This window comes from Montipora capricornis, chromosome 14 (genome assembly GCF_036669925.1).
Source record: "Montipora capricornis isolate CH-2021 chromosome 14, ASM3666992v2, whole genome shotgun sequence".
NCBI lineage: Eukaryota > Metazoa > Cnidaria > Anthozoa > Scleractinia > Acroporidae > Montipora > Montipora capricornis.
Window position 1 is genome coordinate 2,653,726 of NC_090896.1, and position 16,275 is coordinate 2,670,000.

The window sequence follows — 16,275 nt, forward strand, 5'->3', positions numbered from 1 at the left end:
ACCCCCCACCCCCCTTCCTTCCCGAATAAATTATGCCTCTAAATTTGTTATACGGTGGTAGAAGAAAAATGGTTCAGTACTTTTAATAAAGCAGTGATATCTCTGCTGGAGAAATGGGAACAAACGCATTTGGCTCAATAGGTTGATAATTGTCTCTACCAGTGGAAACCAAGAAGCCGGTACATGCAGTATTGTGATGTAATGTCACCGTGGCAATGGGCAAGCCCTGTAAAAACACCCTTTATTTTCTTGCATCTCAAAAACGAACTCACGTTCTGCAAAGTTTAAGACAAATTTTGTACAGTGGATTCAGAGCCACCTTAATTCAGTGATTTCTTTTAAGGTGGCTCTGATTCTGCTGTACAGATTTTTTTTAAACTTTGCCAAAAGTTTCATCTTGGCTTTCTGATCATTTTTCAGCAATAAAAAAGGGAGTTCACCGAATTGGTTTTTGAAATATGAGCAACTAAATCCAAAATATAGGGTTTTTTTTGCTGGGGCTTTCCCATTGTCAAGGTAACTTATTACATCACAATAATGGCCCCATCTTCTTTGGAAATAATCTGTTTTTCATATGGTACCATAACCTTTTATTGTTGCGTGATGCAGTGTTGAAGCGTCATTTCTTCTAAAGGGAGTGTCTTCAATTTTGTTAATACTGTTTTATGCCACCTTAAGAGTCAATGGATTTAGCACTAGAGCACTAATTGGGGACACTAATGAGATTAACTCAAATCAGATCAAATCAAATTTTGGTTTTTCAGGAGAGGGGAAACCTCTCGGTGTGGTCAGACCAACAAACTCAACCCACACATGACGCCGAGTCTGGGATCAAACCCTGTGCCACATTGGTGGGAGGCGAGTGCTCTCACCACTGTACCACCCCTGCTCCCCTTCCTGTTAGCCCTCCCTTTTGAAGGTCTAAAAAAACTGTGACCCTCCCCTGTTCTCCACCCCCCCCCCCCCAATCCCCCTCCCAATTTCAGACAAGTACCCAAGTGTCCTTGATTGGCAACGAAAATCCTGTAATTTGAAATTACCACCATAAAAGAAAAAATGTTCTAACATCAAAATCTCATTCTGGCAAGATATAGGATCAGCTTGCTTTCTTAAGAGTTTTCCATCCTCCTGACTGTTCACTGAAGGATAGAAATTTTTGTTGCATTATGAAAATGTACTGTACAGCCAGCCACATCTTAAGTTAATTCTGAGATGCCTCTTACCTTAGCATAAGGCTTGCTTGCCCTTTCAACTACCTGCAGCTACAGCTCCATGCTGCCACACTTCCCTTTGAAAACACAAATAAATAATTTTATGATAGTGTTTTCAAAATGAATACAATAATAAACGAATACAATAATAAACCAAAATAATAATACTGGTTTAGAAATTGAAGTCTGGGATACATAAAAGAAGGGATTGGAAAATGCAATTACCCAAAAAAATTGCTTGAAACATCAACATCAAGGAGTGAAAGAGATTGGACATTGATGACAGGGAACTTCCTACACTCTAAGAAAATTGCTTCCCATTTCATGGACAATCCTTTCCCCCTATGTCATTTCCAAGGAAATTAGTGGCCCCCAGGCACTTTAAGATGTCAGAACTAGACAGAAAAGATAATGAAAGTTATTCTAAAATAACTAACATTAATAATAGTAATTTTGAAACTAAGCCAAGCATAAGTGGTATACATGTGCTAATAATAATAATAATATTAATCATGGCAAGACTGTGAGTCTAATCAAATGAAATTAATGCATATCTAATTACATATTAATGTTGTTGTGCCTCTGGTGTACCCAGAGAAAATCTCTCTGATCTCAGAGCAGAATAGAGAATCGACAAACTCAACTGATGTACACCTGTACATGTACATTTCTTTGTTAATGCACATTTTATATCTGGGGATCAAACCTGGGAGCAAGTTCTCCGTAAATTTAGAATTCATGACTCTTGTTGAGCTTTGAAAATGTAGAACAAGACTAAAACATTATTGAGCAAGATCCTACCTTGGTAGAGCTCTATTCTTGTCCACATATCAAAGAAGATTTCTGTCTTGGTTAATGACCTCATCGGGATAAGTATATTTCCTAAAAGAAACATTGAGGCACTGCTTAATATGGAGATCATTATACTACAACCTTGTCCCAACACCAGACACCAGCCGGAACAACCCCAGGTGTCAGCTTTAGAGAGGTTTCAATGGATGCCAACAGTGCACCCTTGAACCAAGTCCAAGTCCAAGTCTAATTTATCAAAATTCAATAAATTCTGGGGAGTAACAAAGATTTATGTAATATTTCAAGCTTATTGCCTGCATTGCTCTCAATTGGTACCTACCCTCCACCGAATATTGCTTATCAACAAATTAATAACAATTATTGGAATGGTAAACCACATGGCCTTGGGTTAGTTTACAAAACATTTGGCTGACAAAACATAGCCTCTTCCTGATGAAATGCAAAAAGAGAGCCAGTGGGTCTGGGGAACACCACAAGAGAAAGAAGTTCAAGAAATCAAGTCTTGCTGGACAAGACCACCTGGCTTTGTACAACCCTAACAGAGAAACCAAGATATCCATAGATTCATCTACCTTTGGACTATGTGGCATCCTTCTTCAAATTTAAAGGTAGATGACTAAAGCTGGAGACCAGTCATATTTACATCAGGGGCACTCACCCATAAAGCATGCACATTGTGTGCAAATTGAACAAGAGACCCTTTACATTGACTTGGGTGAGTGAGCGGTGCAGTGACTATATTGTGGGTAAATTCAACATAGATTGCAGAAACAAACCAGAAGCCACTAGTCCCACTTCTCCCAAAATGTCCCCAAACTAGAATAAAGTTGTCCAGAATATGCCACATGCATTTTCACTTAAAAGAAGTAGTTCATGTGCCTGGAGATGAAAATTAATATCTAGTAGATGCACTCTCCAGGATCCAGTCACAATCGTTTCAATAACTTTTAAAGTAGATGCTTGGGTTAATCACTGTAAGCGGCAGTCACTCTTGTTTTTTGCAAGGGTTTGAGTGAAAATCAAGGCAGAGTAGCCGGCGGCCAGAGGAAAATTTGAGACAAACAGGCAGCAGTATACAGCTGGTGACCCGCTTCTAATGAAACCCACTCCACTAGCATGTGGATACTCACCAGCACAGTTACCCAAGGGATGGAAAACCCACTTTTTACATGAATTTAGAATCTGGCTGGCCTGATATTGAGAATTTTCTTCAAACAGAACAAGAGAGAAGGGCTAAAATAGAGACTTGTCTTCAATCAGCTACACATAACTGCCCCACTGAAGCCACTTCAAGCTGACACGCAGATGCGTGTCAATGTAGAGGACAATGCGGAAGCAGTTTGCAGGTACAGCAAAAGCACTACAAGCCCATATGTACATCATGCAATTGGACAGAGGCACAGATGAAACCGCTCACACATACAGCGATTCCAGGAAATAAGCCTGAGGTCCAGTAAACCAGTGTCAGCTGATAAGCCAGTCACTCCTGTGGAGTCTCTCCCATCAACTTGTATTTCTTCAAGACCAAAGAGACTGATGAGACTCTCTCTTGAACTTACAATGTACTGGACTTGCCTAACTTTATGCTCTTGGATCCAGTTGTTGTTAGATGTTTGGCTTGGTTTCTACAAAGTAGCACATTAAAACATCTTGCACCAACTTTGGTGGCCAATTTGAAAGCACATGCTACTTTCGCCACCCCACACATCTTGTACTCTAACAACTGCAATTTACTTAATGTGCTATTTAATTATTCAATAGAACCTAACTTTAATTCATAACTTTTTTTTAAAACACCAACAAACAGTGTGAAATAAAAGGAACCATGCAAATAGAACAAAGCCTTGATAGTCTTGTCCAAAGCAATGGCACCTTTCAACCATTCAATTGGATCTGTTCTGCTCGCATCTGCACTATTGGGTGTATTTGTTTTTGCTTCCCTGTTTCCTTCATGAATATATATATTTTTCTTTGTTTATTTACCAGATGTACGGGTTGTTATATCCAATGCAGCTGTGAAAATAATTATGATAATGATAATAATCTAATGATAATGAACTCTATAATTTAAGTGTCAGATGTACAGAAATCAAATCATATCAGATCAACTTAAGTCATATGAAATCATAGGTTTGTTTTTGAGGAGGCGGGCAAAACCAGAGTCCTAAATAAAAACCTCTTGGATGAGTGACTTTGCCTTGCATACTGTAAACAGCCTATATTAATTTAAGTTTAAGCACTTCTCATTTTTTCGTATTTTGTTAGACAACTTCATCCCAGGGTGAAATGCAGAAAAAACCAAGGGGCTCTTCAAGGCACTCCTCCATCACAACTTAAGCCAATGTTTGCTGCACTTTTGAACGAGACAAAGAAAGGTATTTGTACGTGCGTAAAGGAATAAATAAAACAAGTTTATGATGACAAGTTTACGCCGACCTTGAGGGCAGTTAATCAAGTTCAGAGACTGGTTCAGCTGCTGTTGCAGCTAGACTTGGAGAATTTCTCCAGAAAAAACCCTTGGACAAGGGAGCTGACAGGACAGGTATAGTGATTCCTTTTCAAATGCAAGGATCTTATTTGTCCTGACCTAAACAATCAATATGGATCATTGTGCAACCCATCTACTGCTGTATCAATGTTTATGTGATCTCAACAAGGAAGTTGAGGAATTAACAAGGCTTCAAAACCACAGCAGTACAGTTACACCAAGGAAGCAAATAGAGCCTTACAAAGTCCAACCTACCAGAGGCATGCACCGCCGTGGCCGCTTTAGCCAGAATGCTCCTAGGGGAATATCTTCTGCGAATTCCTTTTTAGGCTCAGGCTTGGGTCAAGTTCAGCCAACCCCAAGTCATTGTCCGCCAAGATCCAGTAGAATCAAAAACAGAGATAAGTCAAACTCTTTTTAAGGCTGGTGGGTTACCGGATTCGCTTTCCGCATGGAGGAGGATCACATCAGACTCTGTTGTATTAGATGCAGTTGCCCACTGTCACTGTCACTGTTCTTTTTCTGAAACTGAACAGATTATCATTGACAGAGAAGTCAAGAAATTTCTATCAAAAGGAGTAATATTAAGTTATCCTCTTGTGAGGATGGCCAGGTTCTATGTCCTATCTTTATAATAATTATTATGACATTTATAATAAAGATGGCTTTCACAGGGTTACCTACATGTATATTAATTTTAAACTAAAGAAACTAAACGAATCAGTAACTTACCATCACTTTAAAATGGACACTTTGGAAAACGTTATCAGGTTTATGAGGCTACATTATTCTGTTCCAATTATTATTGAAGAACATTTCAAATTACTTTTGTTTGGAGAGATCACTTGTATGCCTTTACCAGCCTACACAAGGGATTGTATAGCAGTCCTAGAATTTTAACCAAAAATTTGTTCAAAGCCCATTTTTAGCTATTTAAGAAGTCGGTTTGGGTGCACCTGCTTGGGCTACATTGAATTTTCATGATTCCCTTTATTTAAAAGATACATGTTATTATCTGGAATGTGAAGAAGCCACCTTACATTCTGTGCAGCTGCTTGACAGTCTACTGTAGGCTTCAAAATTCATTTGGAAAAATCTCATTCTCAACTCTATTCTCAAGCTGGTTACCCAAGTCATACAGGAAATTTGCTAAAATTTGGTAATTGTGAAGAACAGCTCACATCAACCGACTGACGGTCAACTGACGGTCAACTGTTGGCCAACAGATAACCGACAGGTTACCAACAGGTTACCGACAGTCGGCAACCTGAAAACTAAACTAAAACGAGAACATTACTACACCGGTTGACTTTCACCAACATTCTTTCTTTCCATTTCAGTAAGTAAGAACACAAAGATTCTCATTTGATCAAGAGTGAAACTAAGGGAATATATGTAAACTTTATGACATTACTGTTTCCCATACAGTGCACAGTGTAACTAAATTCAAATGCGGTTTTCGTCATAAGTAGCGCAATAATTACGAAACGTTGTAGCCGACAACTTACCGACATGGCCGACAAATGTCTCACTGTCGGCCAACAATTCAGCTGTTTGTTGGCCGACTGTGGGCCGACAGTCGGTTGACAGTCGACCGTCAGTCAGTGGACGTGAGCTGTTCTTCACAACTACCTAAAATTTTGCAATTATTGAGTCAGACATTACTTTTTCTGTTCCCAATGAGCAGTTTACTATCCGTGAAGTTGCATCTTTTCTGGGGACCTTAGTCTTGGGGGAGTTGAAAACAATGACCCCCAGTCCATGGACTACCCAAATCAACTGCCCTAAAATAGACTACCGTAATTTCTGGCCGATTACCTGTGGGTATAATCTGTTGATTTTGCATTACATAAGGACCACTGAAGGTAATAGGAAAGTGCAGGCTATTCCACAACTTTGATTACCGTGTACATGTAGATGGCAACTAATCAGTGACGGTGTGATTTTCAAATCCCAGTCTCTCAATCTGACATTAACATTACTTGTACGTAACTATGTATTAATTTGCTCAGCATGCAAACAAGGTTGCTCATTTGTTGTGAGCATGTTGTTTTGCTTGGGTTGAAAGCCATGTGCAGCATGGGCTAGCAAAGATTGAGAAAATTTATTGTGTTTTCTTCCTGGTTAAGTGCATGTAAATGCCGATTAAATAAAATAAATTCTTTATAAGATTCTTAAATCAGAAAAATAAAGTACATGTAAAACCTTTAAAAAACTGTTGTCAATGGTTGGCTATTGATCTGAGTGAAGTATTTAAAGTGAAGAATTTACGTCTTCCACAAGCGAAGTTAGAACTTAAAAAGGAATGTCAAGTCCCAAGATTATATGATTCAGGAAAATATAATTTGACGTGAGTAGAGACTTCCAAAATGAATTTCACCTCGGTGAAAAACCTGTTTTTCAGTCATAATTGCTTCACACTTTACATTGCAATATTTTTTTTGTCTTAACTCACTTTAGTAAATCATCTATTTTCCCTCAGAACTTAAAGCAAATGTCCAGAAATCGCATCAAATTTTATGAAATTGGCGAAAATTTCCACAAATGCTGAAGGAAATGTTTTCACCCACTCAACTGTATGAACTAAAAAAGAAAGCATACGTCCTGCAAATCTTGCACTTGAGTTCAATTTGAAAACTAAAAAGTCAAGAGTAATTCCCTTCCAATACGCTGAAGGAATTTCATTTATTTTTAAACTTTTTGTTTGGATAGTAAAAAGAAAATTATGACATTGAAGATATCCTAACCATACCAAAAGAATGTTTTGACAGACCAATGCACAGACCACCCGGATGTCTACCAAGTCTTCATGTAGTAGGAAGAAGTGATCAATTTTGGGCCGGATTATCGATAGACCTACCGGTACATGTAGTCATCGAACAGGTTCTTATGAGAAGCCTGAAGACCAGTGGAGGCTTGACAAGAGGGAGAGGCCCAACGGACCAGCAACATCTTATCTGGCTGGTATCTATGCCTTCGTGTGCTGAAACAAACAACACCATGCAAGAGCTGACAGGAATTAAATTTTACACTGGAGAACAGAACAAAGATATGTCTAAGGGAAGACAGACAAGAGATATGAAGGACACAGTGACCATCCTCAGTACTCTGGCTACCCACAACCCTTTTTATCTCGAAACTGAAAATAACCCAAGGAACATCATGAATGGTGTAAACGGCAATAGTGATGTCAATGCTGACACAGCCAACAGCGTCAGGAAGAAGATGCTACACACACTGTATCGTCAATGAACGGAACATAAGCCACAGATTACTCATTCAAATGATGTGCCCAGGCAGTCACTATGGCATCGTTGTACTCCATAAAGATTGACAATGACCAAGTACAAGTTGACCCTCAACTTGTATTAAATTTCTCAGCAGCTCAACATCACCCGTGATAACTCCCAAAAAGGAAAGGAAAGCAACATGTTAAGTGTCTAGTTGTTCTAGCGCTGGAGCACTAATTTGGGGACACTGTAAACTGAAATTAAAAGTTAATGCAAATCAAGGCAAATGTTCAGGAGATGGGAAAAACGGAGTAACCGGAGAAAGACCTCTTGGTGTAGAGTAGAGAACCAACAAACTCAACCCACATGTGACGCAGAGTCTGGGAATCGAACTCGGACCACACTGGTGGGAGGCCAGTGCTCTTATCACTATGCCACGACTATACCCCTGCACCCCAAATCAAAATTATTACAAGTTTGCCAAAACATATTGATGAACTTAGAGTTTTTCTTGCCGCCAGCACTATTGATATAAGAGCAATCAATGAAACGAGACTTGATTCTTCAATCCATGACAATGAGGTACATATTCCAGGCTATGAAATTGTACGCCGTGACAGGTCATTTAATGGTTGTTCTGGCGGGGTCGTTTGTTTTTATATTCGTAACTGTATAAATTACTCAATTCGCTCTGACTTGTGTATCGACCAACTTGAGAATCTTTGTATCGAAATCCGTAAACCCCGATCCAAGCCTTTTCTTGTTATCACTTGGTACCGGCCACCGGACTTGACAGTAGATAAATTTAATGCCTTTGAATCTCTTGTTGGTAGGCTGGATACTTTGAATGTCGAATTTTACATAATGGGTGATATCAATTGTAACCTAGGTGCGCCTGAGCTTGATCATGATTCAAGATTACTCAATGATATAGCAAATCTTTTTAGTTTACATCAGCTTGTAGAGGAACCAACTCGACGAGTTTCTCTCACATCATCAACTTTAATTGATTTAATATTTACTAACTGTCCAGATAGAGTGTCCTGTTCTGGTGTGTACCCCACCAACATTAGTGACCATAGCCTTGTTTATGCCTATCGCAAACTTTCAACTGGTGTACAGTCCGGGAATCACTCGACTGTGACTTATAGGAGATTTAAAAATTTTGATCCAACTAAATTCCGTAACGACATTTGTTCTCAGGATTGGGACAGCGTAAAAATGTTTGATAATCCCAGTGACATGTGGTATGATTGGAAAAACATTTTCCTAGGTATCGTTGATAAGCATGCCCCTTTGCGCTCAAAAACGTGTTAGAGCTTCGAAATCACTTTGGATTACGCCTTGCTTGAAGCAGCACATGCATGAAAGAGACATAACGAAGCTGACAGCATTATGATCCAGTGATCCTGTGGCTTGGTTGAATTATAAAAAATGTCGTAATTCTGTAAACAATGCAATAAGACAAGCTAAGAAATCGTATTACACTAATAAAAGCTCTTCACGATAATGAAGGGAATATACGGATGACTTGACATGTTATTAATGATCTCACCTCTCGGAAAACGAATGGTCCATCCATAAAAGAGATTAAACAAAATGGTATTTCCATCTGTAATTCACAAGAATTAGCCACAGCATTTAATCATCATTTCCCCACTGTGGGACCTAAACTTGCTAATGAGATTCCTCTTAACAACGATGGTCGCCCACATCTGCATTATTTGATATTACTAACTTGGAGCTCATGCCAACCAGTCGCTCTTAAGTTCTCTCCCTTTTATCTAATTTAAGTAAATCAAAAGCAATTGGATTGGATAAGATTTCCGCTAAACTTCTTCGTATTTGCACTGACCTAATTGCTGATTCCCTTTTGTTGATTTTTAACATCTCTATTGTGACTGGTATCTACCCTGAAGAATGGAAGTGCTGAAAGTAGTGCCCGTTTTTAAACAGGGAGACCGTGCTGATCTAGACAATTACCGTCCTATTTCTATTATTCCAGTAGTTGCAAAAGTTTTTGAAAGGATTATTTATGATCAACTCTATGCTTATTTAATGGCTAATAATTTACTTTCCAGTGCACACACCAGTCAGGCTTTCGGTCGCTCCACTCTACAGTTACCTCTTTAATCGAGGCGACTGATGATTGGACGTTTAACATAGACCAAGGGAACGTGAACGCCGTAGTATTCCTGGATCTTAAGAAAACCTTCAACACGGTGGATCACAATATCCTGATCTCTAAGCTGTCTGCATATGGCATAAGAGGCACCTCAATTGAGTGGTTTAAATCATACTTATCTGAACGCAATCAGAAATGTTTCCTAAATGGTTCTCTTTCTAGCAATCGTGTGCTGTCGTGTGGTATCCCTCAGGGGACAATTTTGGGCCCGCTCCTTTTTCTCTTATATATTAACAATCTACCGAATTGTCTCATGCACTCCCAGCCGCAAATGTATGCCGATGACACCCACTTGACGCTTGCAGGTAATAGTGTTGACAGCATTGAACTTAATCTCATGAATGGACTAGCACCAGGTTATCTTCGATCTGGATTTGTTGAGCGTAGCGCCGTTACTGATTATTCTCTTCGTAACACTAAAGATAAACTTGCTGTTCCCCTACCCCGCACCAACTTTCTTAAGAACAGTTTCAGATATAGTGGTGCGGTGTTATGGAACAGTCTGGCCCCTGACACTCTACTATAATCCCTCTTGATTAATTTGCAGGTTCAAGGCTACATGGCCCTTCTCTACTTCACTACTCTTTTGAACCTGAAGAGTCTCCGTTGGTTGGTTTCTTTTGTAGTAAGTGGACCCTTCATACTAGGCATTCCTCAGCTACAGAGAGCGTTCAATTCTTTGGATCCTCACACAGATACTTGGGGCCTCTTATGAGGAAAACTTGTTCAGCGTGTTTGACTTTGTCCTCTTTGTCTATAGCCATTGAAGTCAACACTTTTCACACAGTTTAGCTTCCTTTTGGACTTCGTGAGAGGCCTCATTTAGCACATCAGCTGGCCACTGTTCTGGGGTCCTGAGCCACTTTGGGCCATTCCACCACAAATTCCGGCATCTGCAGGATTCTCCGCTGTCAGAGAGTAACACCACATTACTTCTGGGACACTGTTGATTTTCTGGATGTGATTTGCCACAAACTGCTTTAACTCCCCTTGTCCTCTCATCCAGTATAGAGCAACCCGAGATATCTGACCAGGAGTGTGTGCTGCTTATGGGAAGTCCCTCCAGAGCACTATCACATTAGTTGGTAGGTTTATGGCCGTGTGACCAGCTACCAGTTCAAGCCTGGGGATGGTCAGTCCTTGCTTGGAAAGTCTTGATCTGGCTGCCACCAATACTTGATTGGTCCCTGAACCATGTCAAACGATCGAATAGACACAGGTTGATACTCCATTTGCAGATGCATCTCCAAATGAATGAAGTTATATCTCTTCTTGATGAGCAGCTAGGGATCTCTGTACTTCAATTTTCAGGGGTAGTTTGCTTCCCAGACATGTCAAGACATGCTGTCGCACACTGCGTGATGAAGTAACTTGCCCACAAGAGTAACTGGTTAAGCCAGTCTCAGGGGGTCGTAATTCTTTGATACAGCTGTAGCTTGGCTAAGATCCCTCTCTTCATTGCCGTGGTATCCTAAGTTGGCAAATTTACACTCAAGGCATCTCGTTCCTTAACCCATTGTAGGCCAAGCATGCTAGAAATAACCCTCGTCCAGGATACTTGGTGTAAGTCGCTTCTCCTGTTGTTGAAGATTTCACTGCTGACTCAAGTTCTGGTATGGTTGAATACCATTTGTACATGCAGGGTAAAACAAATCCTTGAAGATTGCCTTTGCTTTGCCTTTCAATTCCTTGGTTTTATGACTATAGTCAATCCAGAAGTTAAGTCACCCACGTAGAGGAAAGCCTCCTGTACATGTATATCACCAGTCATAACCATGGTGTTGAATCTTCCCCTCAACAACACACACAAGAGTTTGTTTTGCAAGTCAGTAAAATTATCATCGAGAGTTTGTAAAAAAAAAAATTCTTTGAACAGAGAGCATTTCATCGTTTGAATCAGTGAAGTATCTCCCGAAAAAACCAAAGATATCATTTCAAGGTGGCCTCTTGCCATATATATGTGCAAAACACCCCATTATTTCCTTGCTTACAGTGATCATACAAGTCATGTTGTTCCCTTTATGCCTACGACTGTATATGCTCAGGGATCATATGCTGGAATCAGCATATTGCTTTTGCTCTGTTTTGGGAAGAATGTTGTCTCCGAGTAGGATCGAACTATGTAGGCAAATCCAATGTGATTTGCATGCATGGGTTCATATCCATCCTCGTCGCCAAGGTACATGTACATGTAGTGTCTAACTTCTCTTTAATGGATAAATACACTCTATAATATTAATTTTACACACGTTATATACCTAGGCCACTCTTAAATCTCTAATATATAAATCTATAAACACGCTGTGCTCATAAAACACTCCTCAGGTCTCATGGGGATAGGAGACCTGGACACTACAACTGCTACAATCGGACTTACTCATTTTGTGGGCTGCTCAACTTCAGTTATGACGCCAATTCTTTCCATTCTGTCCAGTTCAGCTTTCACCTTGTCCCTTAATGTGTGGACTACAGGGGTGACAGTTGCATCAATCTTTACTTCATATTCAACAGGGAGAGTGCTAATACCACCGAACTGACCTCAGTACCTATTGATTATTTCAGGTTAGGGATCTTCATCACCGCTACACATTACAGTAAACAGTCTCTTTACTCGGTTTTACTCTGTGGCAGTCTTCAACCCCACAAATGGCATGACATCTCCCTCAACCACCTGAACCTCCATCACATGGTATCTATCTTCAGTTGGTAAAAACTACCATGTCAGTCTTTCCGATTGTTCTGATTTGAATTTTGGTTACGATACCAGCTTCATTACAGGCACTTCTTGGCATCACATTACACTGAGCTCCAGTGTCAATCTTAAATGGTATGGCACAGTTATTGATCTGAAAATTTACATTCCAATCTTTGTCTGTAACTTGGAGCCCATCGCTCCAACAAAGAATGGCTGTTCATCACTGACACTTTCGTTAACAACTGTGTAAACTTCTTTGTGGTTGCTTTGTTTGTTTCTTTTGTGGTTATTTTGTTTGTGGCACGCATTGCAAAGTTTTCCATATGCTGGGCAACAGACTCTCTGGTGATATGAATACGTTGCCAGTAAAATCCGTTCTCAGGTGAAATCCGTTTTTACCTATGTTAAATAATATTGGTGATCCTCATTTTACCTAAGTAGCATACGCACTCAGATGAATTAAAGAACTGTTTTTAGAAGACTAAATTAGGCCTAGAGAAAAATTAGGGTCAGGTTTGGATTTGTTTTGGTTTACTTATTACATGAATTGTATACATACAAAAGTAAAATAATAATAAAAAGAACATGCTCAACCCAACATAAGATGATACGAAGCAGTAAGAAGATATGTTGAGATGCGTAAGGCAATGAGAGTTTGAGGGAAGGTATAGTGTTTTCAATCCTTTTGGGGGGTGGGGGGGAGTGCATGTTCAACCTAGTTAAAAACGGATTCAACCTGAGAACAGATTTTACCGACAACAAATACACCTGTCCAATGAATCAATTGAATGAAAAGTGTTCTTTTAGATTCCATAACTTAGAGAGTGACTAGTTGAAAAGATTAATTATTACTTTTTTGTCTTTCTGCATTACTTTGGTTTTAGTAGTGAGCAATTGGTTTCGTTTTTCGCTATTTCAATTTTTACCATTTCCAAAATCCTTTAATTTAGACTGAAATTTACAAAATCAGAAATCTTGGTCGAAATTTCAGTAGTTACTTTACATACCTAGTGAAAAACCCTTGTCAAACTACTAAAATTAATATTTTTCTTGTATCATGTCAGTAAATTTTATTTAAGATTTGAAAGGAGAATGTGAGTGAGAAAGGCTGTTTACACAATCCCTGCCATCCGCCAAGAATTTCAGAGGTTTAATTAACTGTGGATAAGCTGAATTTTTAATACAGTGTAAAAAGAGTTAATTAAAACAAAATAATTACCCCTATACCATTCTTAAAGTTCCTACCTTTTCAGTTCTAAAGTCCTGGAACCTTTAAGGGTCTACAGCTGTTCCTGGTACAGGTGTAATTAGCTTGTTCTGCAATCATATTTCTGTGCTACATGTAAACTGGCACACAAGCTGCAGTAAAAAAATAACAGAAAAAATAAAATCATAAATTGATAACAAAGGGACCAGATTAAAGATTACATTTCCGTAACATGTAAAGTGCACCACAACATTGCATCACAAACCTCCCTCTTTCCTTAAGCACCTACAATTATTATAATAATTATAATAACAATAGTTGGTGACTATTGTTGTACCAGTACATGTATGTATTTACAGCTGTATAAAAAGGGAGTACTGGCTGCATGGAATTGCCAGTTAGGGCTGATGGAGCAAGCCATCCAAAAAGTGAATATTATTTACCAGACCAAATTACACTAATCATTGCTAGCTGTACAGTCTGCTTAACATTGTATATATTTAGTTCCAGGCCTCTTATTTTAGGGCCTGCCCATTGACACCTACATTGTAGGTTTTTACATTGTGAAAAATGGCAGGCTTTTAAGTTGTTTAGGGTTGTCAGCTCTGAAATAGCACTTAAACAACTTACACTGTAAGTTGAGGTAAGATGTTTAGGGTTGTTTAGGGTTGTCAGCTCTGAAATACTACATGTAGCACAAACATCTTACACTGTAAGTTGAGGTAAGATGTCTGGCGCAAATTAATTTCATTTGGGAGAGAGGGTAGTTGTTCAGATCCCGTCGACACACTGGGCGGTTGCAAAATCCACTTTATACCAGTATTTCCCAAAGTGTGCAGAATGAACCATACATTTAACCATTATGAATGCTTGGCGAACTTTTGAAGCTTAATTCAGTTTTTATACCAACAAACAGGCTAAATCACTTATAAATTTAAAGCACTTAATTGTTTCTTTTAAATGTTGCAATGCAAAGAAGCTTAAAGACAAGACAACAACAAACAAACATGAGGGTTAAACACAATTATATTGAATGCGTCTCATTAATTAATTTTATAAATTGAACAAGCTACATAATTATAGGAAATGTACCCTTATCACTAATAATTTAAAGACAATCATACACACTCACCTTCCGGTTGAGGAAAGTTTCCCTCACCAATGTAACTTTACGCAGTGTCTTCCTTTCCATAAATGTCCACTTAATGTGTCATTCAAACATGGCGTCTTACACGTCAATGAACTGATCTGTCAGTGAGAATACATGTATGAATAATTATGAATTAGTAAAGACAAGTATGTATGTTTGATAACTCCATGAGGCAAGGCCTCAATGTAACTATTTATATTTGGCATTATTTTAAATTTTCTTTTGGAGAACTTGCAGTTTATTTTCATGAACAAAAAAAATCAACATTTTGAAAAAGAACACCACAATAATTATTATCCCTTACTTCACCTTTTTGGCCATCCTCTCTTCTGTTGCAAACAAAGAAAAAAAGAAAGAAGAAGAAAACTCTTTTCAATTTTGGATTCCAAACAATTTAGACCTTATTAAAATTAATCAATATAATTTTCCTGTTTACAGTAAGTATAGACCCAGTGCTGATGTTAGTCACAAGAGAGCCGAAGGAAGAGAAAATCAAGTCATTTGGCCACAAAATTAATCAAAGGGCCCTATAAGCCAGCTCATGGATGAATTTGATTGGAATTATCAAAGGCTCCTTTAATAATAGAGCTATTCCATTCCATGGTAATACGTACGGTGATGGTGGATTGAATTCATTACATAAATGTTCATTAACAGTGCCCCATAATTAGTGCCACAAATAATTATTCCAATGTCAATTAGCAGTTATGTTTGATAGAGGCCCTACAAACCTTGATTACAGTTGCTAACAGACCTCATTCACAATTAGACACATTATAGAGAGCTTGGACATTTCAGTGAAAACATGATTAGTTCTTATAGTTGTTGATGACATAAGAAATTCATTTCCCTTATGTAACGTCATGTGATAGTTGTTATCCAATAGGATGCTGGATGTGTCACAATCTTGTACAGGAGTCTTGAGTGAACCGACTTATGGATTAAAAGTATCGTTTGTTTTGTATTTACAAGACTCGTTTGTTTCTGTAAAAAGCCACAACGTTACATGGTGTCAGGAAGCGGTTTAAATTCTCTTTTTCGTTTGGTTAACAATGTCATTTGAACGTCAACCCCGGTCAACAGCGAGTTTAGCAAGCGATTGAAGCATGCCCGCTGATCTACTGAATGAGGGAGGACAACCCGTACAAACTGTCCAAGCACCAATATTTACCAGTAACATCCCTGTTCCTCCAAAAATTGAACTATCTGGAAACCTTGCTAATAATTGGAAGCAGTGGAAGCTGTTTATAAAGGACATGAAGCCTTCTCTCAACACCCAAGTGACTCAATCCGCAC

General features: G+C 38.8%; 1 long non-coding RNA gene across 2 annotated transcripts in view; it reads right to left on the bottom strand.

Annotated features, from left to right (window-relative positions):
- Positions 1-1,098: 1,098 nt before the first annotated feature.
- LOC138033166 (uncharacterized) overlaps positions 1,099-16,275 on the bottom strand; it is a 16,095-nt gene continuing 918 nt past the window's right edge. Inside the window, exons 2-4 of one of the 2 annotated variants that reach the window (XR_011128587.1) lie at positions 13,868-13,981; positions 2,013-2,093; positions 1,099-1,288 (exon numbers count right to left, since the gene is read on the bottom strand). This is a non-coding gene — a long non-coding RNA (uncharacterized lncRNA). Of the gene's footprint in view, positions 1,289-2,012; positions 2,094-4,767; positions 5,396-13,867; positions 13,982-16,275 lie in introns of those variants that run through there. The other variant, XR_011128586.1, reaches the window with a different exon arrangement.